The sequence below is a fragment of the Gymnoscopelus microlampas genome (assembly GCF_963454915.1).
Source record: "Gymnoscopelus microlampas genome assembly, chromosome: 3".
Taxonomy (NCBI): Eukaryota; Metazoa; Chordata; class Actinopteri; order Myctophiformes; family Myctophidae; genus Gymnoscopelus; species Gymnoscopelus microlampas.
The window spans coordinates 19,053,400-19,080,287 of NC_139940.1; positions in this window are offsets into that span (position 1 = coordinate 19,053,400).

Consider the following 26,888-nt stretch of genomic DNA (forward strand, 5'->3'; position numbering starts at 1 on the left):
ACTGTATGAAATGTGAGAGAAAAGTAATGCAAAATGTAAGCTACAGTACATAACCTGTGTTCCATTAGCAGTGTGTGGTATGAGTTTTGGTTTTCATACAGTCACAGCGATATGCCTTTTTACGTATAACTTTCTTTTGTGTTGCACAGCTTCTTTCATTTGGCAGAAAACCTCTCAAACAATACAATGAATATGTTGGTGGCAACCAGGGTTTTCTTTGTGGACATGCAGAATTTCTATGAATATAGTTTTTTGTAACGTTTTGTAAAAAAGAAAAAAGAACAATTTGTTTTCCTAGTAACTGTAAGTGTTAAGAGAAGAACAGTAGAATTACCAACACTCAAGCGCAACATGGGGAAATTCAAAATACTACAGAGAAGCTATTGAATTATTTTCTTTTTAACACACTGTGAATAATTCAATTGTACAGTTTGCTGTATGGGTTATATGAAGTTTTAAATAAAAAAAATACAAACTATAATTTTTGTTGCGCTGCTGATTGATTCCGTGTTACAAACATTTCATGACGAAATTAAACATTTGCCAATTGTTGACTGATTATGTTGTCAATCATTGTTGTTTGTTTAAACAAACTAAAACACATAAGGCATAATGCTCACCAGGTGTGATATTTCATGCAAGAAATTACTATTTGTTATCCGCTTCATTTTCAGATTATATAACCAAAGCTGTCCATGTCATGTTATGACTAGTGGCTGTTGTAATTATAATCTTTCAGAAGGTTAATTTGAAGCTCATGTTAGCTAAATGTGTGGATCTTAAATTGCAATATCTTGTGTAACAGGTTAATATAGACATAGTTTATGAATTTCAACATATAATACATTTTCGACTTTTGGGTTTGAATAGGTCTGTGTATGTATTTTGGAGTGTGTGTGTGTGTGTGTGTGTGTGTGTGTGTGTGTGTGTGTGTGTGTGTGTGTGTGTGTGTGTGTGTGTGTGTGTGTGTGTGTGTGTGTGTGTGAATGATTGAATTATTATGATAATGATTATATAAAAATAACGTGTTTAATTAAAAGGTTACACAGTGACTTTTAAATGTTTCTTTTGAAATGATTTGTTTCTGAGTATTTACTGCGTAATGAAAGGATATATAGCCGTATACTGTATACAGCTAACTCACACCAATTTAGCTTCATTGCCTGTTAATGTAATTGTAGAAAATAAAAAAGAAAGATAATTGATACTTTTTATTGGTTAAAATGGGTTTCTGGTTATTGAATGTCATGCTAATTGTCAAACGAAATTATGTGTAATTTTTCATATTTTTCTAACCCATAGTTCTGATGCTTGACTACCCATGGTCATACTTAATCATTTGTAAGTGATATATATATATATTGTACAGCCCATGCGATTGAACTCTATTGTGTCAAATTAGCTATTAGATATCTAAAGGCCCTGTTCAGACTGCATAAAAACAATGCAACTCCAATCGGGATAGGCCACAAATCAGCTGCCAGTCTCTTTTTCCAAATGATCAATCAATGCACTAAAGAAGCAGAGACCCAGTACTGCCTCTATAGGCGAATCACCATCAACAGGCATAACACATTGGTGATGTGACCTTCAGGATCGATGCAGCGAAGCATCAATCTCTCACCTTTGACTCACCTTTGTTACCAGTTGGTCACTCTCAGCCGTGTGGGATATTTGATTTGATTCAACATCAGCCCAATCAGGATGATTAAGGGTCAAGTGAAGTACAGTATAACATGAATTATTGTACAAGTGTGCGATTGTATGTATTTGTGATTTTCTATTTTTGTGTATTTGTCATGGAACCAGCTAATTCAGAGGGGAGTTACCGACAGGAAGGTTTACACCTATGTATGTGGGCATTGGCAGAAAGTTTTTTCAAAGATGGGTCTCAGATGAGGGTTGTGAACCCTCAGGATTTGTGCAACTTGTGTCCTCGATTCCCCCCTGTGAACCGCAAACCTCACAGACAGTATCTCATGAACTCCTTAACTGAGTACTCTCATTTGAGAGATTTCTCAGATTGGTTAGTCTATTTCACCCCAGCTTCAGGGTGACAATAGCGACAGTGAGTCTGTGTCGACAGAGGTCCATAAGTCAGAGAAAAGACCTTCTGGGTTGAACTTGTCTGGGGTACAACTTGTTATGCAGTCAGATGTTAAGGAGCCACACATTTTCCGGGGGGACAGACATGATAAATGTTCTGTCACAGTCACAGAATGGCTGGAAGTAGTTAGGATGTAGCTTGTGAAAAGAAACACATCAACACACCAGCAGTCACAAACAATATTAGCTAAGCTAATGGGATAGTAAAAGGATAATAGCAAAGGCCACACTACACGAGACCCGGGTGCTTAGGAAGGGGAGAGCTATTGCTAGGGATAGAACGCACCCGTTATACAGTCAATACCACCTTTTACCATCAGGACGACGGTACACAGTGCCAATGTTGCAGGCTAGGGCTTCAAGATCATTTGTCCCTACAAGTATAGGACTCCTGAACAAACAGGCCCCATCTCAGTTCTGTGCATAAAATGTAATGTGATGCCTCTTGAACCATGACTGGTGGCCTTGCCTAGTTGTATGTATTTTGTAATTATGTTATGTGTTTGTGATTTTTTGTATCCTGATGGCTGCTTGGCACAAAATGAATTTCCGCAAGGACAAATAAAGTATCTATCTACTGTATCTATCTACACCACAGTCTCTCACTTAAGCACAGACCGCCAAACCGATCTTTGACATCCGGAAACGTACGTACGTACTGTTACACTATGTCGCCCAATGTAAAAAACATTAAAAAAAATCATACTACACTATGTCGTACAATGTAAAAACCATAAAAAATGCCATGCTACAGTACATTTTTTGTGATTCATATTGTACAGCCTTCATCATGACTTAACTGAACTGTGACAAATTAACTAGAATATATCATTTTGTAAGTGAGTGAGTTGTAAAAAAGAGAAAAAATCTTTTCTAGCTGACACAGCATGCATTCCTTACTAAAGAACCAGAGACCCAGTATTGCCTCCTGTCCTGACTCTACAACAACACCAGAACACAACGTTGTAGAATCACCATCAATAGGCCAAACACATGGGTTACATTTGCATACAAATAATGTGAGTCAAAACAAATCAGCATCCTGTTCAGTGCAAATGTTGGCTCTAAACTTTTAATAAAACTATTAATGAGATTCACTCAGCTTTAGTTCAAATAATTGTCGTGATGTGTTCAAGATGTGATAAGTTATCTAATTAAATAGAGTTAGACATTGTCTCTGTGTTGGGTTTTAATGAGGTCTATTACCTGTTAGACTTGGAAAGAATACTGTACTGTTAGTGTTGGACTTTGTTCATTCAGTTTCAGAAAACTGCACACGCTACACTAGCTTGTTCTATTTTGTTGTAGTCGTAGTCATTAACATTAATACATCATTAGTGATTACTCATACTAAAGTCGTCCAAAATCCAACACTCTGCTCATTAATGGATGAACGAGAACTTTGTTGCCATCTGGCATACAAATTCATCAGTGGGTGGAATGTCTTTTGGACATCACTTTTTTTTATCTGCTTTTTGCAAGATGTCCAAGCCAAGCAGGTGGAGAAAGACCTTTGTTTCCTTTGGCAGGCACTGTGTGCATGCGTGTGTGTGTGTGTGTGTGTGTGTGTGTGTGTGTGTGTGTGTGTGTGTGTGTGTGTGTGTGTGTGTGTGTGTGTGTGTGTGTGTGTGTGTGTCTGTCTGTGTGTGTGTCTGTGTGTGTGTGTGTGTGTGTGTGTGTGTGTGTGTGTGTGTGTGTGTGTGTGATGTGTGTGTGCACTTGCATGGTAGTTCCATGTGAGACTACTGTATGTGAGTGGTCACAGAGACACTCGTTTGTCTGTTTCCTGGGCATTACTCACCGTCAGCAACAGGAAAGGGTGTTGATGGACGCTTCTGTTTATCATTCTGTAGTAATAATAAACAGGCCTGGAGCGCTCTGCCAGGCTTGATGTTTGATGTGAGGCCTTTTTTCTGTAAAACAAGTGCAATGACGTGCTATGGCTACTAAACTCCACATCTCTCATTAGAAACAATTAGTACCACTTAACCACTAAACCACTTCCTTGAGCGGAGTCCCCCAGGGGGCTGCACTAGGTCGACTTATTTTTTTACTTCAAATATCTTAATTGCAATGCATTGTGAGTTTGCTACTGTTGCAGAATGTTTTCCCCAGAATAGGAACACTAGGGTTCAATTTGAAAAAAAACAAGGAATAACTCTGTTTGCATGTGTGTTTACGCATGCTTCTGCGCATGCGTGTGTGATCTGTATGCAAGCACAGGAGCACAGCGATCAGTGCATTTTAGCGGAGGAATGTGTGCCACGCCGTGTGAGCCAGCCAACAGACTGCGACAGAGAGAGATTAACCTTGCTGCCGTTGAGATGCCAGACGCGCGTGTTAAAAAAAGCAGGGGGGGAACCCCGGGCCATGGCGCTGAGGAGCAGCAGGCGCATAATGAGCGATGGGCAGGGGCCGGGCTCCTAATGGGAAGATTTATTATCTCTCACTATCAATTAATCCCTTCGGACAGACTGGGGCCAGCAAGAGCGCATCAGGAGTATGTAAAATAGAGAGAGAGAGAGAGAGAGAGAGAGAGAGAGAGAGAGAGAGAGAGAGAGAGAGAGAGAGAGAGAGAGAGAGAGAGAGAGAGAGAGAGAGAGAGAGAGAGAGAGAGAGAGAGAGAGAGAGAGACACACACACACACACACACACACACACACACACACACACACACACACACAGAGAGACAGACAGACAGACAGACAGACAGAGAGAGAGAGAGAGAGAGAGAGAGAGAGAGAGAGAGATGTGAATGAGCAGTGGAGCAAAATGGAGAAAAAAAGGGCCAGGGTGAGAATATAGCGACGCCAAGGAGAATGAGGAAATGAAGACATTATAGTCTGTATACACAGTCAAATCATGAGTGTTGATTTATGTCTTATGAACCCTGAAGGGTCCATTTGTTAACACTCAGGATTTTACTGTGTTTGCACACAGGATCGAGAGGACTACGGCGATAGAGTAGCCTACAGCTGCAGAGACGAGAGTGAGGGGTTAAAAGGGAATAATGTGAAAGTGAAGAAGGTGAAATGATAAATAATAAGGACTGGAACAAAAGAAGACAATGCATGAAATAGAAATCGGGGGAAGAACAAAACAAAATGGGTGAAAGCGCGCTGCAGATAAAGAGAAACCGAGATTTCTCTGGCAGACTGGGGGTGGGGCGGGTGTTGGGGCATCAGACAAAGAGAAAAGCAACAACAAAACAACACAAGTTGCAGCATGTGAGTAATGCAATTATAGCTGAGCCACGAGTTTGAAACTTGTTGGAGTGATGGCACAGTGTTTTGGTAAACATTCTCTGTACTGTAAGTAGGCCAAGGCATATATGGTATTTACACTTAATTATGAAGAAAGTCTTACAGTGACTGCTTGGACATTCAACTATACAGCTATTTGATGGATTTTAATGAAGCCAGTGTGTTTGTGTGTGTGTGTGTGTGTGTGTGTGTGTGTGTGTGTGTGTGTGTGCGTGCGTGCGTGCGTGCGTGCGTATGTGTTGTGAAGTTCACTTACATTTCTGGGGTGACCTTTTAGAAAGGAAGGCTTTGCATGATGGAAAGTCTGTGTTTGATTTCCTCTAAATGGGCTTAAGTCAACGTTAACCCATAAACTATTTATTCAGAGTGGTTTTACAACTGTCACCTATGTTGTGAATACCGTGTGCTATGAATATACAACATTATAAGTCAATCCACATAGCTGAAGCTATCTCTCTACAATCTGAATTTAGATTTCCTTTCATGTGTCTGCTTGTGAATTGCATACTGTAAGCCGAATTTATATATCCTTGTGCACCATTTTTTGTGCACCAAAAATAGCAGATCTGCTAGCTCACACCGCGTTGCAGCGACACAATGCGCAACCAAGTATAAATCAGGCAGTATAGGTGAAACACACAGCCTAAAGTTGTTGACTCGTTGCTCTGACATCAAGCATTTCTGCCTTGGTGGAGGCTGCTTCTCTTCGCTCTGTTGCTCATGCGTGCCACTGGCAGTGTTCTGCTGTTCTCACTCTGATGGCACATGTCCAGAGCAGCCCTCTACTTGATGACCTTGACGCGGCTGTCAGCGGGTGATGTTCTGCTTGACTCTCCAGGGCGGTGCGCCGGAGCCCAGAGGCCATGCATCATCGACCCATTTGCGGGTGAGCGAATGCCCGACCCGTGCCGTTGCCCATCTCTATGGGCCCGTGGGGTGAGAGACCCATCTGAGCAGAAGCAGCACCAGAGGATTGGTTTGATGCAAGGGCCCGGTTTGTGCGCTGAACCGCGGCTGTGCACTGAACCTAGGCCACGGCTTTATCCTAGGAAATCAAGATACCCTTCAGTAATACCGGGATGGACAGGATATGTATACGCCTTGAATGATGCAGCTAAAACAAGACTGCTTCTTAAAAAAAAGAATTTGGTACCCCCTTCCATGTTAACGACATTAACTCTCACGTCCCTTTGTTGGGCATGCCATTACAGGTGAACATAAAAAAGATTAACAATCAAACATTTTCAAACAAATCATCTTATAACAAATTTTAATGTTTTTTCCAAAGTTTCTTGAAAATAGCAGATCTACAGGTACAAGCCCACAATGTGTTGCATCGTGATGCGTTGTGAGCTGATCAGCTATTTTTTAATGGCCGAAGTATACAATAGGAGTGGTTAAGTACACAGAACAGAGAGTACAAATAGGGGCTTGGACAGTTAACGGTAAAGGATGAAATATTCTGTATATTAATGCATTTTGAAGCGATAGCTACAAAAAAAGAGAAAATATTTTATTTGGAAATTCTGAGGACCGTCAGATTGAGAATTCAACAACCTAGTACTCTGACGTGCCTTTTAATCTTTAATGTCGCACCTTTTATTTACTTATTTCACATTTGTAAGCATGGTGCCAGAGATGGGATATGTAGCTAATAGAAGGTGGCTAAAACTGGCCAGCCCAATAACATTAGTAACGGTGAATAATTAATGAGTGTGTAATTACAGTACACCACGGTGCTCCAATGAAGAGGTCCCACTGAGGGACCACTCATGAATATTCCACCGGACCTAATGAGCTTGGCACTACATGTATCGCTCCCGCGCGGGGAGTCACCATATGGCAGGATGTTGGAATGAGAGAAAGCTATTGTTTATTCCAGACCCATCTCTTTCATTGCAAATCACTGACACTGCGCAGTATCAGAGCTCTATCTTCAGATCAACATGTCAACATGCCTGACTTCAGGTGAAATGGGATTGAGAGAGATGTTCCTCACCGCATACTGTACTGTACCCAGTGACCTGCTGATCTCCACATTGGCTCTGACCCCGGTAAATGAGTTGAATAAATGTAAGAATTGTGTAGGAATTCACAGATTGTCGTTACTTATGTATATAGTGTGTGTGTATATGTGTATATTTATATATATTTATATATATATATATATATATATATATATTATATAGTATATCATTTTATTCTGTTTTATTTGATCAAAATTTTTGTCTCAGTTTTTGTGGCAGGTTTTTTTTATTTCTTTTTGCTTGCCATCAAACAAGAACTTCTCTTAGCTCCTTTTTACCTGAGGAGAAACTGTCAGTGTTTCATCCCAAGGTTGCTCGCCGCCTACAGTGAGGCTGTTTGATGTTTGCCCAGGACTACACGCAGCTCTGTTCCAGGAGAGGGGAAGAGGTTCCCGAGCAAATGATTCACTATTCTCGATCAAACCCCTTTCCCTACAATCTCCGAGCCCTCGACTTGGGCAGCGGCCAGCACATACACAATGTTTCGACACGTAAAAACCTCCCAAAAATCCACTCACTGCAAACAAGTGGTGGATGTGATGAAATATCAAGAGTATACGAAGACAATATGCACCCATAAAGGTTTAACTTAGCCTTGGCCATTACAAGTGGATGGGCTTGTTCTGGCTTCTCTTTGCACAACTGCAGAACAGAGAGCCTGTATCGTTCTTTAGAGTTTCTCTAGTGGTTCTTCAGCGTAGTTTAGGCATCTCTAATGGTTCTACATCTGTATACGTTACAGTATGCACAGTCTGTGTGTTGATTGTGTAATCATTCTATTCAATAGGTCACCACTTTTGGTGCGACAGTGACACACGGCTGATGGCTTGGCTGGTTTGTTTTTGTATTGAATTAATTTGTCGCACTTGTAAGACATGGCAGAGATATTGAGAGAAGACAGAGAGGCTGTCCTTTAATACGGTCTCGGAACTATTCACATTATTTTTGTATTTGTTGGTGAAAGGAGAAGTATGAACTTCAATGCAAATGAGCCTATGCCAGTATGCCTTGGTGAAGCCCAGCATAGTTCCACAACACTGTGGCCACTCCCATAGGCTGCACTCTTGATTTTGAGCTGTAAATGGGGTTAGGCGTATTGTCATTCCCCGCAAAGGGGATTTAATTGTCAGTAACGCGAAAGTAATCTAACAAGTTACTTTTGTCAGAAGAAGGTAAGAGAATACTTTTTAATGGCAGTAATCCTGTAACGTAACATCTTTTAAAAGTAACGTTACCCAACACTGTCTATTACTGTCATGTAATGTTTATTTTGTGATATTTTGTGTGGTATTTTGTGATATTTTGTGTGGCCCCCAGGAAGAGTAGCTAATGGGTTCCTAATAAACAATAAAGTAAATAAATGGCTTTGGCTTGGCTTTCGTCCACCTCTGTGTTTATCATAAAAAAAAAGGTTTAGATAAGTAGTACAGGAAGTTTTATGGGAGTTCCATCTACTCCAATTAGTCTCTATTCTAGTTCTCTGGCGGAAAGCACAAATAATTGCTGCTTTTACCGTCGTTCATTTTGTCCCCTGACTGTCACTACACAGTGATACACTTTGGTGATGTAAGCAGTCTCCAGCTCTCTCTCTCTCTCTTTCTCTCACACACACACACACACACACACACACACACACACACACACACACACACACACACACACACACACACACACACACACACACAGACACACACACAGACAGACAGACAGACAGACAGACAGACAGACAGACGCACGCACGCACGCACGCACGCACGCACGTACGTACACTTACTTCCTCTGTCTGTCTTATGAGAGCACGTTATATGGCCTGTCCATGGGGAGGGAGCTGGAGGGTGTCTGTCTGGCTGAAGGGAGAGGTTTATGGGCTGTGAAGGCCAATTTGAGCAGCCTGCAGATGGGAGTCCAAAACTGGCTTGTCACCTTCCTTCCTCGATTTCCATCACTCCGTATGAAAACCTTGAAGGAAACAATATTGCTAATGAAACAAGCCCCTGATCTGCCCTCGCAGGATATGGTGGTCCGTTTGTGGAGCCTAAGCTGCTCATTAATATTAAACACATAAGTGACAGTTGGGAAGACTTGGCACAGTGGTTTGGTTCCTCCGGTGGGCTTACCGTTTGTGGCTGGATTCTTTGTTTGAGTCCAAATTCATCTGAGGCCGATCTCTACTGTGAACAGTGCACAGTACAATCCTGAGTACTGTCACAGTGTAAAAACAATGACTATGCTCAGGGTTATAATAACGCTTTTTACAGTGCATATGGACACAAAATGGACTCACTTTGAAAACCTGGTATCACGTTTGAACAGCGTGTGACTGTTATAGAGGGACGGTTGATGTTATATGCATGAATTGCATTTAAACATTTATTTCCTTAGACAACCAATATGTTTATTCTACCTCACATTATTTGCTGTTTCGCCGGTGGTCTTCCAACAATATTGTGATGTCTCTATTATATGGGTTTACATGGATTATTTCAAATCTCTTTGTGTTTGAGAACATTTGGTTTATGTGCAAATTAAACAAGGGCAGAGCATTTGGCAGGGCATCTCTCTTGACAGACAGTAAACCAACACCCATGAAACAGGACCGCCGTCTCAAATATGCACTTGTAAACAAAGCCAAACACTTAATGTAGCAATAAAATGCATCATTAAAAACATGCACTGCTCACTATAAGTATTTATGACAGACAATGGCTAACTTTGGTCATGCTTGAATGACTGTAATAGCCACACAATGCTACAAAATTGTTAATATGTTGCCACTGAAAATAATAATTTATGTCTCGTGCTCAACCTTTACGCCCTTTTCCCTATGAATTTGCTTTGTCACTGGCAGCTTGTGTCTCAGAAATTACAGTTCAATTTAAGGCGATGAATATAATGGCATAAACAGGATCGTTTGTCACTTTTCTCTTTGACATGGAGTTGGAAATGACTGGAACAAATCCCACACCTGCCATTAATTAGAGAGATGGTTCCTAACCTGAGGGAGCGCTCAAATGAACACTAAACCGTTTTTGAGGAGACATTTTTTAGGTGTTTTTTTTGCAAAGGGAATTGCGATAGAAAGCCATTTCTTTCAGACTTTGCAACAAAAAGCCTGCGGTTTCAAGAGAGGATAAAGGACCCACACACACAAACCGACACCCTCCCCTCCGTCACAATTCCTCGCCTTTGACTTCTCAAATAGAAATGGCCGTTAGGAAGTGCCGTTTGGCATGGAGCGCGTGGCACAGGCATCAGTGTCGGTTTGTGCCGTTGCATATGGGAAGTCCTTCAAAGTCAGCCGTTGTGCCGCAGGCAGCATTCTAATGAGGTCATCAATATCCTGCAACAGCTGCTCAAAAAGAGAGACCTCATCTGTTGAGCTCTAGCTCCACCAACGACTCTGCCCCAACCAAACAAACAGCTCCAAAATAATGAGCCAAGTTTGATGGAAACATTCACCAGGACATTACTTGACTGAACCATTAATGTAGTTGTACATTTTTACACTCTCAGAGTTAAACGAACACTCCGGATTAGGACTCGTGCAGATTTAAGAATAAAAGTAAAAGCAAAAACTGGCTAATGAGGCTCGGAGTAAACAACACAGGGATGTGCTGTATTATTTTCCACAGTGTGGTCATTATATATTCTCTAAAATGTGGTTAGCCATATCCGGCAAATTGCACTGCTTTCTGATTGGTTGTTTTCCCGTGTGACATAAGAAAAGGCCACAGTGACCTTATATTTTTTAAATTGGAGGCAAAAATTTGGATGGATGACTTCTGATCCTTGATTTTCTGTCGCATTCAGGCTGTGGTCGGATGTGCCACCTTGTACTGTATTGGTTTTCAGCATCACTCTAAGGTTGACCTCTCCTCCTCACCCCCCTCTCTCACTCAGTTGGAGAGGCTACACACTCATCTATTTGTGTGACATTTGCAGCGTGGCACCCGTAACCTATAAGACTCTTCTTCTTATGGCTCTCTGGCTGTCTCAGGAGGAACAGGAACAGTGACAGTAAGATCTTCCTCCCTCTCCCTCTCCTACTCTCTCTCTCTCTCTCTCTCTCTCTCTCTCTCTCTCTCTCTCTCTCTCCCTCTCCCTATCCTACCCTCTCTCTCTCTCTCTCTCTCTCTCTCTCTCTCTCTCTCTCTCTCTCTCTCTCTCTCTCTCTCTCTCTCTCTCTCTCTCTCTCTCTCTCTCTCTCTCTCTCTCTCCCTCTCTCCCTCTCTCTCCCTCTCTCACACCATGTCTCACCACTAAATCTCTTCCACTGGCCAAACAAACAGGCCTGTTGTGGATTTAGAGGGGAGTTCTATCTTGTTTGGGCTCGGCAACACTGAGACACAGGTGCAACTCGGCTTGCCAGTAACAAACTCTCTGTCGACCAGCCCATTTTTAGGCCTATCTGGAGAATACTGTTCATGTTTCAGCTGTATGTAAATGCTGAACACATCGTTGTAGCATGATATGAATAGTCTACTGTCCATACTATATCTTGCGTGGCCCCCTTTGCATTGCACAGTATGTGCGGCCCCCAGTGCCTCTGTTCATGTGCGTTTATTTAATTGGCTGTACAGTTTACCCGTGAGTATTTATTTTCCTCGGTTTAACCCTTTTGTGCTTTTAATTTGCCTTTACACTGTTGGAGTTGAAGCAGCAATGATCCTTGAAAGGTGAATAGGCCCAGGACAGCTGTGACATTGGGCAATTTGTGCAGTTGTGCTCTGTAGTTGTGCCAAGACAGCTCGCATGCAGAGATGACCTATGGAGGTGGTGGGAGGGATTTGGAAGAGGTTATATCTGAGGTTGTGAATGTGTAGGGCACACTGAGGATGCCACTACAGGTTCAACAGATGCTGCTGGCATGTTGCCATGTAGTCTCAGCTCGGATCTGGAGGCCAGCTAATTACTGGGGAAAAAATTAAACCCTCATCTGATACCAATGGCAGAACTAGCAAGAGTTCATAACAAATGGGCCTAGGCAATCATGCAGGACAGTTACGGGTAATTATTTTTTACACTTTCAGAGTTGAATGAACACTCCCGATTTTACTGTATATGTATCTCTTTTGAACATTCAGTTCCTCACAAATCTGGAACTAACTGTGCTGTCGCTCCCGTCAGACCTCTGACATTCAGACCCCCTGGATGCCATTATACAGTAACTCATCTGCAGGACTCACTATTAATCTCCAAGATTTAAACTTGATTTACTTACTGGAATCTATTTAGCACGGCCTGACCTTTTTTAAATGTGTATTAGTGTTAATTTCATTAACTCATTTCTGTAAACCGCTTGTGTTCCCACAAATTGGCCCCATTGATTGGTCTTCAGTGTGCTGTCACAAATGTCTCCTTTATTTAACTTGCACATTCATTTTACTATTCATGCTTTGTGCATTTTTGGCCTTTAAATGACCACTGCATCTACACAGTAAAAAGAAAACTCCAGTGCTCATTTATACGTTTGTAACGGGCCCATTTGGTTACATTTGTACAATCTAATTTGACAGTGCAGCTTCAGCTTATCGCTACTTTAGTTCAGCATAACCAATGTTCTGATGCTATTCAAATTGCACAGTGCATGATTAATTAATGAACTATTAATTGACTAATATGGAAGGATGACACCAGTGCTTTGAACAAGGAATACACCTGGATACAGGTCTGAAGTAAAAAAAAAAAAGGATAGTGAATAGCTTTGACATTGGAGACACTTGAGCAGGCAAAAAGTGGACATAACTCGCAGTCTGACCTCTCCTTGTCCTCTTGGTAACTTCAGCAATCGTTAACATCATAATGCTGCTATTTATGGCACCTGTTAAATAAGGCAATATCTCAGGATCGATTTAGCTGCCGCTCGCTCCCCCCCTTGGCTCCCTCTTCAACACATGGTGGATTTGATAACTCAAGCTCTATCGATTTTTCTATAAGCAAAAATAGTCTGCGCTGAGGCATAAACAAAAAGTGTCTGTTGTGTTTACCAGCTTCTGGAAGCCGTATTTTCATCTCCAACAACATCATATGATATTTGGTAAATAGAAGTTTATCCGTTCTATGCGGATTAGTATTTCGGTAATAAAAACACAGCAGGGAATTATAGTGAAATGTAAATCCATGTCATTCTAGATAGCATTTTTCAGTCAATTTACCGTAATAACAGTCTGGTCCTTGTATACCAGCTGTACATGATCAAAGCATGACACTGGAAAATAAGTCAGCGCTCCAACCGAAAGCCTACAGTAGTGCACTATATGTCATGCATCTTGTTGACAGGTTGGGGGACAATATGTTTCCGGACGTATGAAGCTGGTAGAATGTTGAAATGATATACTGCTAGATTGGAGACACAAATTAATACACACACAATCCTGCAGACATAAAAAGTTAATGGTATGGCAGCTGGAAAGGTCTTGAGGGAAGCAGGGAGTTGGGGGGGGGGGGGGGTGTTCTGGAGGGAAGATAGAAAGAGAGCGACCATAACATTCAAATGGCAGATAGGGATCTGGCTTCCTGAGTTGTGGGGGGAGACTGACAGAGAGTAATGGATTTCTGTGCCTGGTGTGATTAAGAGGCTGTACTAAACCTGCGATAATGCGTTGATATCTGTGGGGAGCTGCCCGACGCTGGCTGATCGTAATCTGAGGACCGATCCAGGATAGTTGAGTAGCTATGCACCTCTCTGCAGCACTGAACTGGCCCCTACATACATGGCAGGCCTTGTTTTTATCATCTCCATCTCTAGCCATTAAAACAATACTATGGTGACCTGGTTAAAACCACGGGCCAGCATGTCTTATGTGCTACTTTCTTATTAATGATAATGGATGGAGATTGAGAATGGAGAGCAAGAGGCACTCTTTAAGTAAGGCTGTTCAAGATCGTCCTTTATCAAAAAACAAGGAACAAAAAGTTGAACAACCACTTCAAAAGCGAAACAAAAAACAAAGCAAAGTAGCACTATTGGGGTAGCCTATGGAGGCTCCAGTGCATTAAGAACTGTGACATGGCCATTAGTTTTCACAGTGCTGTTGTGCATCTAAATTTTAATCTTAATCAATGTTCCGTGCTCTAATGAGAACACTGGTTCTTACACGCCTGTTGGCCTGCCAGTGCATGATGTACTAAACGTGATTAAGTTCTTATTAGCCTTTGCAAGGTGAGAACATGCCTCTGGTGCTATAACACAACAAGCCCACTACAACTCACCACAAACTACAGTTGAAACTGTGCGAGGATTATGACAATGAAACACATACGATTGCCTCCCATAAAGGAACGCCACTAGGTAATGAGCTGCCTGCGATAGTGAATTTAAAAAATAAACCACAGAGTAGGACCTGTTCACTACATTTACCTGAGAAATATAGCTCTTGTCAATTTATTCCATACTGTCATTACGACTTAACTGGTCCCATGGGAGTCTGTTTCGTTAGAAATAACAAGTCACTCCTCTCAACACCATATGTCCTGGGCTCCCTAGGGACGGTGCCTCCGGCTGCCCGGATTCCTTTCAGTATTAAAGCGGAAGAACGCCTGACAACTATACATTGTAGCACTGAGGCAGTACTGCAGGATCATTAGTGATTGCAACATGTTCATATTGTCTAAAAGGCTTTGATGTAGGGAAACCTTGTCATTATGGAAGGGTAGACATAGGACAGGAATAGGACCGACACCTGGCTTGTAGATTTACAAGGCAGGCATGCTTCTGCTTTTATATGCGATCAGCAGCTAGAACAACAAAAAAAAGAGAGAGATTGTGAGTGTAACCTTGCTTGGAATCCACAGAGGTCTTTTTGGTCAGATTTATATTGGACTGTGCGGCCTTACATAAAGCATAATATAGATTTATCATGGCATACGCTATAGCCATTTCTTTTGATATTGCTTTTGCCCTATATATTAATGCTTCCATTACCATGATGGGACCTCAAATGTGCTCTGCAATCCTACAGATGGCACACCATGGAGAATCACTGTCAGTTTTGATTAGGGTTAATGTTGCAACACAGAGTTTATTTTCCCATGCAAAAAAGTACATCTCTCAAACACATGCATAAAATGAGTCAGTCTAAAGGTACTGTAATAACCCCATCTGCCCCAAAGTAAGACCAGATACTGTAGATGAATGTAAGAGATTAAATGTGTTTGTGAGACTGCTTTAGATGCATAGCCACGTGAGTGCAAAGATAACACCTAAGATAAAAGCACATAAAACCCAGTCCATTTGCATCACCTCTTTGAAAATGTTCTGTTTTCTTTTTCAGCAACAAGAAAGCATTGCTACTCAGACTGAATGCATTTTTAATGCTACTTGATTGCTCTGTGTGTATTACAGGGGCATAAAGTGCAGGCTTAATACAGTACTACTGATTCCCAGTGTACTGACAGTTACAATATTAATTGGAATTAATTGCATAAATGAATACGAGAGCTCATTTGTTTTTTGTTTTTTTCACTCCCTCCTTTCTTATTATTGAATTAAACGATGCAATCCAATTAGTAAGTGTGCATTACCCTTTCTTGCTGTTTGATTAAGCAAGTAAAATATTAAGTCTGAGGCTCAGCCAAATTATGTTGCATTACAAATCCCTCAGATCATGCTTTTTCATTCATGTGCAAAGATATTCCACAGAATCCTCAGAACTACACTGATACGGCACATCATTTCTATAAATTCCATTGCATTGGTTGACTATACTATCTAAAATATTACCCTGTCCAACCACTTGTATATAATCTGTCTAATACAGATCCTTCTAATGCAGATCAATGCCCTGTTTACGTATGTTCTTCCATATTTATGTTGATGAATTGAATACATAGAACCCCAATGGAAACAAGACCGCAAGGACTTTTTTGGTGTTATCCTTTTAGACCAAGTGTTTGACTGTACTCGTTTTGCATTTTTGCCTGATAAAATATTCAATCAATCAATATCCCATTCACGTTCACGGTTAACCGACTATGGCTGATGTGAATGGCACCAGTGTCGTTTCGTGGTGTTTTTCCCCCCTTTAGGAGGGTTCACCATGCAATCATCTGACATTGTTTCGGGAGAAAGAACCCTTTCACTTTGTCCAGTTGTATTATTACCATGATACCAATTCTGCCAGGGAACAACAGCAGATGTTGGAATGGGCAGAGTTTGTCATTACGTGGCTTCTGAAAAACATGGCAGGTGTCATGTGTAATTCTGTGACACACTGCAGCTGGCTCTCGGAGGAAGTGCTTCAGCATGAAAAGAAATCAAATATTTCTTTCTCCAACTATCTACCAGAGTGAATAAGTGCCAAAAAATACAAGTTCTCACCTCAGTTCACTCCACAACTATGACAAATGTCCCTCTTTGCAGGTCAGTGTGAATGCACCGAGGTTTCCTTTCTCTTTTATCTAGTCTCTAGGGAGGGTCGGGACATTAACTTCACGAAGCGTGTGGTGTGGTCTGTAAAGTAGGTGACCGGCACTGTCATGTATCAATGAGACTTGGCAAGATTCCTGTGTTCCAAACAGTTTCAAATGGCAAGGGAAAGCGAGTGAGATGCTTGTCTGCTGTGGTGGTGCTGTTAGCAAAAATGTAAGTTTGGACTTGTCAGAGGGAGTCAGAGACCCAGGAATAGGAATGTATGCTCTTAGTTACAGTAGAACGCTATTGGATGCTAAATGATTGAGTATAGGGTTTATAATTATTGTGTGATGGTAGTATACAGCCCCCTCTCATTGTAAGTCGTGAGTGCACTATACTTGAGTACTTGTCCTCGATTCACTGCCCAGGCCCTTAATTGATCCATTGGTGTAGAGTTTGACATAATGCTTTGTAACAAAACAAAACAAAAAACACCTTGCATAACTCAAAACCTAAGGGGATATCAGCAAGGGAAATGGGTACTCATATAACACTGGAATAGAGTGTGCGCATATATCTGCAATAATCAACTGCAAATACAAGCAGCCGGCCCTTAATGGAACTCCTCACTGTATCGCTCATTGCAGTACACCAACCCCACCCCGCCCAGGCTTAGCAAGATTGAATGCACCATATGTTTATCTGGAGCTTTTTTCCCTGGTAAGTGGCACTGACGGCATGGTTTTGGCACTACCCTTGTCCTTCCCGTAATGCATATTTCCAAAAGCTAATTTAAGGCGTCACTTCCCAGAAATCATAGACAAAATGGACAGGCTTTTATTTGGTTGTTTGGATCAGTGCTGTTCTATTCACCAGAGGCTTCCTGTGTGTTACATAATGAGTATCCAAAGAGTCGTTAATTTATGTGCCCATGCTTACCCTACCTGTCCTCACAGGGTACTTTGTTTGCAATCAATCAGTGCCTGATTAATTAAAGGTTTGACACAACAGGCGTGGTCACTGTGCCTCTGAACCACAATGTACTAAAACTGGCATCCTTCATCCCGTGCGGCGCCCTAATGTCAGCACACCTGGCTCTGATTGCCACACAGTGATATCCTTATCTCATCTAACCTTGTAAAGCTATCCCCTTGTCCTGCCTGAGCATCCCCCCTCCATCACTATACCACCCCCTCCGGTTACCCTCCTGCTGCCGTGCGGCCATTTTTAGCCCCATAATTTCCTTGGCAGTAAGCCCCTGATGAGGTTGGTCAGGGATGAAGACTTCTATTAGCTCAAATGTTGTACATGAAGGGAACTGCAGACCCATGAAGCAGGGTCTTGTCACTCTCCCAGGTGAGCTCTTGCATGAAGAGCACAGCCTCCCTTTCCTCCCTCTGACAGATTTGCCTTAAAAGTTTCACTGCCCGAGGGAGGGAGGGGGGTAAAAAAAAAAAAAAAGACAACTTAAGGGAAACTGCTGGGGTTTTCTCCTCCACATTTCCAGAGCTATAGTGAATCTGCTGTGTATTGAACCTGACTTCATTCTAAAAGAACACAAGCTGGGCTCAGTTAGACCGGAAAGCATTTAATTATAGTGAGGGTTATAGAAACGACTGTATATTGGCCATATACTCTGTTGAGAAACGGGGGTGGTCCATATATTTTGAATAAGTACCATCATGTTATATGGACATTTTCAAATGCTGACAGTAGTCCTCTAGGATGCAAAAACGTGTTTTATTTAGACTCATTCAGAGATTAGTTTATTTTTCTTTTTTTAGGTGAAGAGAAGCTCTCATTCCTTCACCATAGGTGTCTAGTATTTTCTGGATATTACCTTCACATTTTACAGTCTCTCATTTCCTGCAAACCGTCTGGGATCTTTCAAGAGGCACTGACAGTTGTCGCTCAAACTGTCAGCCACATCCACATCCACTTGTATAGGCTTTTGGAAGAGTCATGGATTATTTTCCTGTCCTCTCATTCAATTCCCTATAAAAAAAAAAACGTGCTTGTGTCATTTTCCACTTTTATTAACAATAAAGTTCAATATTTTGTCCTGTTCTTGTCCTGGCCACACAGTGACAAATTAGAAACTTTGATTGATATGGCAATAAAATGCACAATATTGAATATTGACCAGGATATTCCCCCCATGGAAATTATGCTGGGTTACTTTATCCTTGCAAATCTCCTCAGCATCGGCAGCTCTTGGCTGGAGAATTGGCATGGTAAATTTTTACTAAAACTCAAAAACTTGCTGGCTAATTATAGGGATGTGTTAACCACCCTTAAGTTAGCTTAGGATGAATCTTCATGAAACACAAAACCCAAGGACATGGATATAAGAGCAAAGACACACGGCAGAGGACAGATAGTACAGCCTCATTGGCCTCTGATGCCGGATGCAATTAATCAACATGGTCTAAACGTACGGAAACCTTTGATGGGACTGAACTCAGCTAAAGCTTAATTTATGCTTTGTCACACGACCACCTTGTTTACCAAAAAATGCTGATTTGCAAGTGAAAGTCTGCAGTTAGGCCTAGGCTATTTGTTGAAAAACATATCAAAGTTGTGTTCACACTGGACACATGAAGCAATTTTTTGTGTACGACATTCACGCGTGTGAAGCGAAGAGGAAATTTGTTTTGGGTCCAGTGTGAACATGCCATAAGAGTAAAAAGTAAAAAGACCCTGCTAGCGCCACCCAGAGGCCATGCTGCTCCTTTCACCTAACTGGTGAACCACTAGCTAACATGGAGTCATTTAAATGGTTCATCCTGGATCGTCCTCTGAGGAACATGAATGTGCCCTGCATTACTGGATCAGAATTAATTAATGTTGTAATTACCTACAGTGTATATGAACCCCAAATTGGTACCATGTTGTAGCAGGCTTTATAATTGTATTTTTACATGTATGAATAAAACATATTAATTATACAACTGATTTTTACTACTATACCTTATTGCTTTTTGTTACAGCAAATAACTGTAATTAATGGAACTGTCTTTGTATTAACCCTAGTATATTATTTAATAATTGTCCAAACATAAATTTCAAATAAATATATTGATTATGAATTAAATAAATTACATTCGGAACACATTATTTGGAGATGTATTCATTTATATTGTATACTGATATGCAAGCATTGGCTTATTGTCATGTTTCATGTCTCAACTCATTCTGACATATTCAGCCAGTGCATCCCTAGATATAACACCCACTTAACTCTGATTGAACTCTTATAATTTTCTTGATAACCATCTCTGTTAAGTCAGCAGTATAACACCCCCAACGAGGGAGGAGGTAGTGTAAACAGCAGTGATTACAGCGTGTTATCTGACCTGCCTTTTGACACTTGCATATCTGGAGCTGGTTTAAGAAGACAAATGCTGCCAGGCAATAAAGCTTACTTATTTCCCTTGGTCCCTGTGTTTACATTTTGAGGTTTGCCTTCAGAGCATGAGAGAGCAGTACGTTTTTCAGTTGTGTCAGTATTGAGAAAAAAGAAAAGCAGTAATTTAAGAATTGAAAATGTTCAGTTTCAAATGTTGGTAAATACATCAATTGCAAATTTCATTGCACAACTATATTGATGCCATGTCACCTTGCTCATAGATAATACATTCACTTATAGTTTGTATTATGCAATATTGCTATTGTCAATGTTTAAAGCTACACTCCATATGTTTTATGTTTGTTGCCTCACTTTCCCGATGGAGAGAGATATTTGCAATGATGTCCGAACTACAATACAAATGGTGGCACATCAAGTCCAATCTGGAGTGCCGTCTGCTTCAAAAAAACGATTGACATTCTCAACCAGTAAGTGACACCAGGGTCAAAATGTCTCAATGGAAGAGGGGAAACCAACTGAAACCATTGCAGACGTGCTACAGTAGTTATATTGTATTGACATACTCTACCATTAAGATTGGTCTACCATTTTATTCATTCAAATTAGTCTCAGATTGTAGCTTTCATTTGATATAGAGTATAAAGGCTTCCACACACGCATGCACACACGCACGCACGCATGCACACACACACACACACACACACACACACACACACACACACACACACGCACACACGCACGCAAGCATGCATACACTGCTGTACTGTACTGTACACAACAAGGTACCGACAACGTTTCACCTTTACAATAGGTTCAACTCATAAGTATGTCAACCTAGGCTTTAATGATACCAGAGGTAATGGACTGTTTAATCTGGCTTCGCTGCTAGGATGAATATTATGATTAAGAATATGACAGTGCCTATTCCACACCTTGAGATGGGGATGATTCTACATGTGGCGGTTGTCGCCTTGCGTTAAATGCTTGTTTCATCACTGTCAACGACAGATGTCTCGATCCCTTCTCCCACCGCAAGCAGAGCTGCTGCAATGGCACCATGTCACAAATCGGCGTGATGCGACCGTGCAGCGACCGTGCAGTGAAAGGAGAAGTGGAAAGAAATGTTTCTCGTAATGTATTTTCCATGAAGTCTATCATTCTTGATGTACGTGTTTATTCAGGAGCTACCATCCTTTGAAACATGTTCTCACTCAATTTTGGTTTCACAGAAATGCCTCAGTCTAGAAAGGGGGTCATTTACCACTGGATCCCCTTAGAGTAATTCGTCCAGAAATGTGCCATTTAGTGCAATTCATCACCTAGTTTCTAGGGAGGTGCGCTGCTGCCAGCCATGAACACCATGGAGGGTTTCACCAAGGCCCTGCCATGAGTAGTGGTCATAAACTGCTGCTGTGTAGTCTCTCAAGACAGACGTGTTGGTTTCGAAAATGTTAAAATGCTCCCAACAGACTGTACTTCGGAAGCTCTGAATCTGAGCAGACAATAAAGCAGATGCCCTGCCAGTGCAGTCGCGTATATTATTCCTACTGGAAAATTGGTGTATGCCTTGCTAGGTAGCTGCTTAGCAGAAATGGAAATTAAAAATGTATATTTTAAAGATATATTAAAAATACATTTCCCTGAACACAATTTTGTTATTGGTCGAATACCCTTCCGCTCTGAAGATGGGGCGGAATTATCTACTGCTGCTGTGTAATCTGGGTCTGGATCCATGTGAGCATGTTGTGCACCACCACAGTGATGGAGGACAGAGGCTTCAGTGAACCCAGAGTTGGCCAGTGTCGAATCATATACATCACTCTGTTTGCACAGGGGGAGAAATCCATAAGCGTGACCTTTAAACTTTAATCTCGGGATAAACTGAGACCAAGGCCATGTTTTGTTTGTTGAAGGTACATAGTGGGATATACTATACAAATAAAATCAAAGCAAATAAAGAAAAGCGCAACAGCTTAGAGAGAGAGAGAGAGAGAGAGAGAGAGAGAGAGAGAGAGTACAGCTTGGAAATAATTATCTCTGATATTGCAGGTCTAAAAAAAAGTGCAGTTACAGTTATAGTGTATAATACACTATATCCAACTATCTTGGATAATAATACACTTTCCAAGATAGTTGCTTGGTATGTTTGCATAGCGTGGTGTTCATTTATCATTGAAGCAGGTTGTAAAACACCCTGGCCAAGGGAGGTTAGCTGAGTCGTGAGTGTAAACAAGCCCCTCTTGTTTAGCGGGATGAACTCCCAGTGAAAGCTGACATGATGATGGAGGGAGCCCGGATGGAACCTTGTCCCCCGACTGCAGCACCCCACCCCCACCATAGCGGATAAGAGTGCCACCACTTTGTCCGTTAACATGGAAAAAAAGGAGTGAGAGGTGAGCTGAGGACTGTAAAACAGGGTCAGAAGCAACTCCTTCAGAATTGCTCCACATGAAGACAGGAGAAGACACACAAGCTTGAGAGAGAGCACATTCACCGTGAGCAGGCAGTGAATGGAGCTCTGTCAAATTGCCAAAGCTTGGGTGATTAACATTTTTGAACTGTTGCACATCGAGGGCCCCCCAGCGGATGAATGGTCATTCTATCAGCCTCATTAGGGGGGCGGGGGTGGGGAAGCCTATTCAAGGATGCCAAGCACAAATTGCCCAGACCCAACTGAGAAGCATGGCTAGGGCATTGGCAGGCCAAAGTAAACAGTGGCGACTTGGAGGAACCCCAAGTCAATACAATACAATAAACAGCATTCAGAGCCAAGATGAGTTTCGGATGGAGTAATGTGTGTCATGGTCTGAACCTTGGTATCACTGCAGTAAACAGCCACTGTTTGGCTGCTGGGACTGGAATGAATAAATCCATGGGCCAGCTAACCATCCTTCATGCTACACTGTAAGATTTGTGTACATTTCACTACATTAAACTAAACTGACACTCAAAATGTCAGTGTGCCGATGCACACACACTCATGTAAGCCAATATGTACCCACTCACAAATCATGTGTGAGTAGATGTCCTGTCCATACATGTGTACATAATATGTACACACATATACGTACGTACATATATTATATGTACGTTATGCTTAAAGATGCACTCCACACAAAATCATGTTTCTTTTAGTTTTCAACATGTTTTTGAAGTTTGTCCATAAAACTCCTGGTGGTTTTGGCACTCTGCTTTTCTCTGAAGCATTTTATGGATTTTTACCTCCAAAACTGGCCTTGAGACCCGCCCTCTTGTGAAAGCAGGTGTGCCAATGCACATGTAGCAACACATATGACAGCATTCTACCAACACATGCTGTTATTATTTTAAATGTTTGTACAGAAGAACACAACCTTTATTCTACCACTGCCTTTGTAGCCTCAAGAAACCCATGGCTTTTTTTTTGTTACAAAAGAAAAAATCACACCCAGTGTGAAGTGGGCGGTGTGTGGTCATCACAACATGACTCACTTAAAGAAAAGGATAAATGACTTTTTTTTAAGTCCATACTGCTATTCATAGGGCTGCACATGTGTCATGTGTTTCGCTAGCCAATCACAGTCCTGAATTTGCAAAGTCAGCCAATCACATTACAGCTAGTGGTGATGACACTAGCTGTAATGTGATTGGCTGACTTTGCAAAAGTATAGATTTGCATTGACTGTGGAAGGGTTAGGGGTGTAGACTGCGTTGTAGACTATTGGCCAATCACGGTGCAGGATTGGTCAGTGTCCAAAACTCACTTATAGTGGGCGGTTACACCGCCCCAAAAAAGCCTGGTCGAACCGTGCAGGAACGATGGTCTTAGGACCTTGTTATCTCCTAACCAATCAGAGTGCAGAGGGGCGTCGCTCTAAATTTGGTGACGTCAGCGTGCTCCGTAATCCGGGCGGCTGGGTTTGGATCCGCCCTTCAAGACCATCGATTGGGCTCGTTCTTTCAGTCTACTGCCTTTGTAACATTACTAGAAATTCGGGCCGCCCGAGTTCGACGCCTACGTGCCACTACCGATGTGACAGATATAGCCATATATGGAGATGTGTATGTCAGTCCTTGTCCCTTAATGGCCATATGTGGAGATCTCTGTATTTGTCAGTACTTGTCCCTTTTATTCCCTTTATATATATATTATATATATGTAGTACCCTGCATAATTTTTGTTACTTTGTGTATAATATTATTTACATTTTGAGAACCCTGCTACAGGTGTGCTTACATTTTATTTCTAATTATTTTCAATCTATACTGCTGCTTGTTCAGGGAAGAAATGTTATTGGAGGATAGAGGTGTCAATCAAACTGAGCAAACCTACTGAGAAAGAGAGGGGGTGGGACTTAAAATAGAGAAAGCAGGAAGACAGTCACTGTGGTGTTTTCAGAGGGAAAAACAAGTGGACAAACAGGGACATTAAGTGTTTAAATACATTCGGATTTTGGTCAAATCCAATTGCATTTCAGTTAAGAGCCACAGGGTTTGCATCAGTGTGGTTTTGTACCAGTTTAGCCTGTAAGGAAAAACGGGAGAGTTGTGTGTTCCAGTCAGATGTCTAGCACAACCAGTTGCTGACAGTGTAGCTAATGCTAAGCTAAAGCATAAACAAACACACAAGTTGAGCTGTCCACTAACACATGTGACTGCAGGAGGAGAAGAGAGTGTATGGAGGATATTTATTTTTGCACCAAGTTTTGAGTGAGTATGAATACTACAGTATGTGAGAATTGATATAAAAGACATTGTTGTAAAGGATATAGAAAGTTAATTAGTGTGTGGGTTTTCCTTTTGGATATAGTGTGCTTCAGGACATTGCTGCACCAGCTGTAGCAATAGAAGTGCTCAGAGCTTGCCACTGCATACAGAGGGTCCATATGCACTACTCACCTGCATGGTACTAGGAGTGTGGACTCTGGAGCTCCTGCTTTTTAGGACGGCTCAAGCGAAGCGAGCCGTCCTCTATACAGAGAGATCAAAGGCATATGAGGTATGTGGGAGTTAACCTCTCGAGGTATATAAAGAGGGGAGGTGGCTTAGGCGAAAAAGGGGCGTAACGGGGCGTGATTTGGTCAGGGACTCTCTGTTTGTGGGAAAAAGGGGGCGGCCTTGCTAAAAAAGGCTCTGGAACGCGTCGTCATTGCTTCGTTGCCACCGATTGGTTGCTGCAACTTGGCTTCATGCAGGGAGACGCCCCCTCTCACGCCCCCTCTCAGGTCTGAACATGCCCCCTCTCAGATCTGAACATTCTTGGCATTCCTGCACCGCGGCCATTGCTCCCTGGCTTGATCCTGTGGCTTGATCCTGTGTCCATTTAACAGCATTGAAATGTCACCTTATAACTTCCCATCCATTACAGAATGTACCTAAAACATTTAAGTGTCCAATAAATATAAGGTACTTACGATAAACCCCCAAAAATTATCAAACATAAAGTCGGACCTTTATTTAGCATAGTTTTAGCTGATCTTGTGCGCACATTTTGTTCATAAAAGCAGCAGGTCCGTGAAGTGTCCACGCAGCCTAAAGCCCCGCCCACCCCTCTACACACTGAGCTCTTCATGCCGTCACACTCTGCAGAGAGGTAGACAGACTATGGAGGCATCAGAATTTTGTATTAAATTATAGAATGCACCAAAACATTAATAAGTGTCGAGTTGAATCTATTTACGCCACAATGAAGCCCCGATTTCATTTTTGGTTACAACCACATACGGAGATTTTGAAAACATGACCAATGTCAAAAAACTCCCATAATATCTGCTGGGCGAAGTACAACAATGTGCAAACACAGCAGCAAGATTCGTGAGTTGGTGTGATAAGAGAAGGATATCAAACGGAACACAACCACCCTAAAGACTAAGCATTGTGTATATTCCTGCACAGTGATCTTTGTACATAGAAATTGATCTATTGAAGATTCTGACTTTCACATGTACATATTTTTTGTTTTGGTTGTATTGTTGTATTGTGCTTTCTGCTTTGGGCAGCAGCGTGGTTCTGAAAAATGTTTTCATAGTACCCTTTTGCGTAGTAAAAGCAGACATGAGGTGATGCTCTGTAGATACATTATCTGTTCCCTTTTTATGTACATATTAACCTGTACATGTTTTCAAATAAAATACATAGTCTTTCTACATAAAATGATTACATGCAAATAGAACCGCATTGTTTCACATGGCTAAAATGCATAGGCCATTCTATCATTATGCAGTGTGCTTTCATTCAATGCAAATATAACCGAATCCTGATGATGGCTCAGGTCACCAGTTGCCTCACATGTTAATGATCACATTACAATATGGATGGGCAGCGATCATTTTACTCCTCTTTGAGCCTGATGAGTTTCCTTTTTTATACACATAGTAACCTGTAAATGTACCTTGTTTTTAAAAACACACATCTTCATGTGACGTTGACAGTGGTTACTTTGTAGATTTTCATTACAAAACATACAGTAACCACTTCAGCCCCATACATTTCGGCCATTTGAAAATAGCCGATCTACAAGCATTGTGAGCTTGTACATCTGCTATTTTCAAATGATTATACATTTTACACATTTGGAAGTTTGTTTTTGCAGTTGCCTTTTAACATTGTTGCTGTAATTCATTACTGACTCACCTTTTTCAGACACATGTACACATTACTTTTCAAATAGTGCGTCATTTATTTTAAACATTGCCACACATAATTAATCTAAATAAAACAGATACATGTTTGTTAGCTTGTTGTACTAATTTAGTCATTGGTCATGGCAGCGTTAGGAGAACTCCTAAACG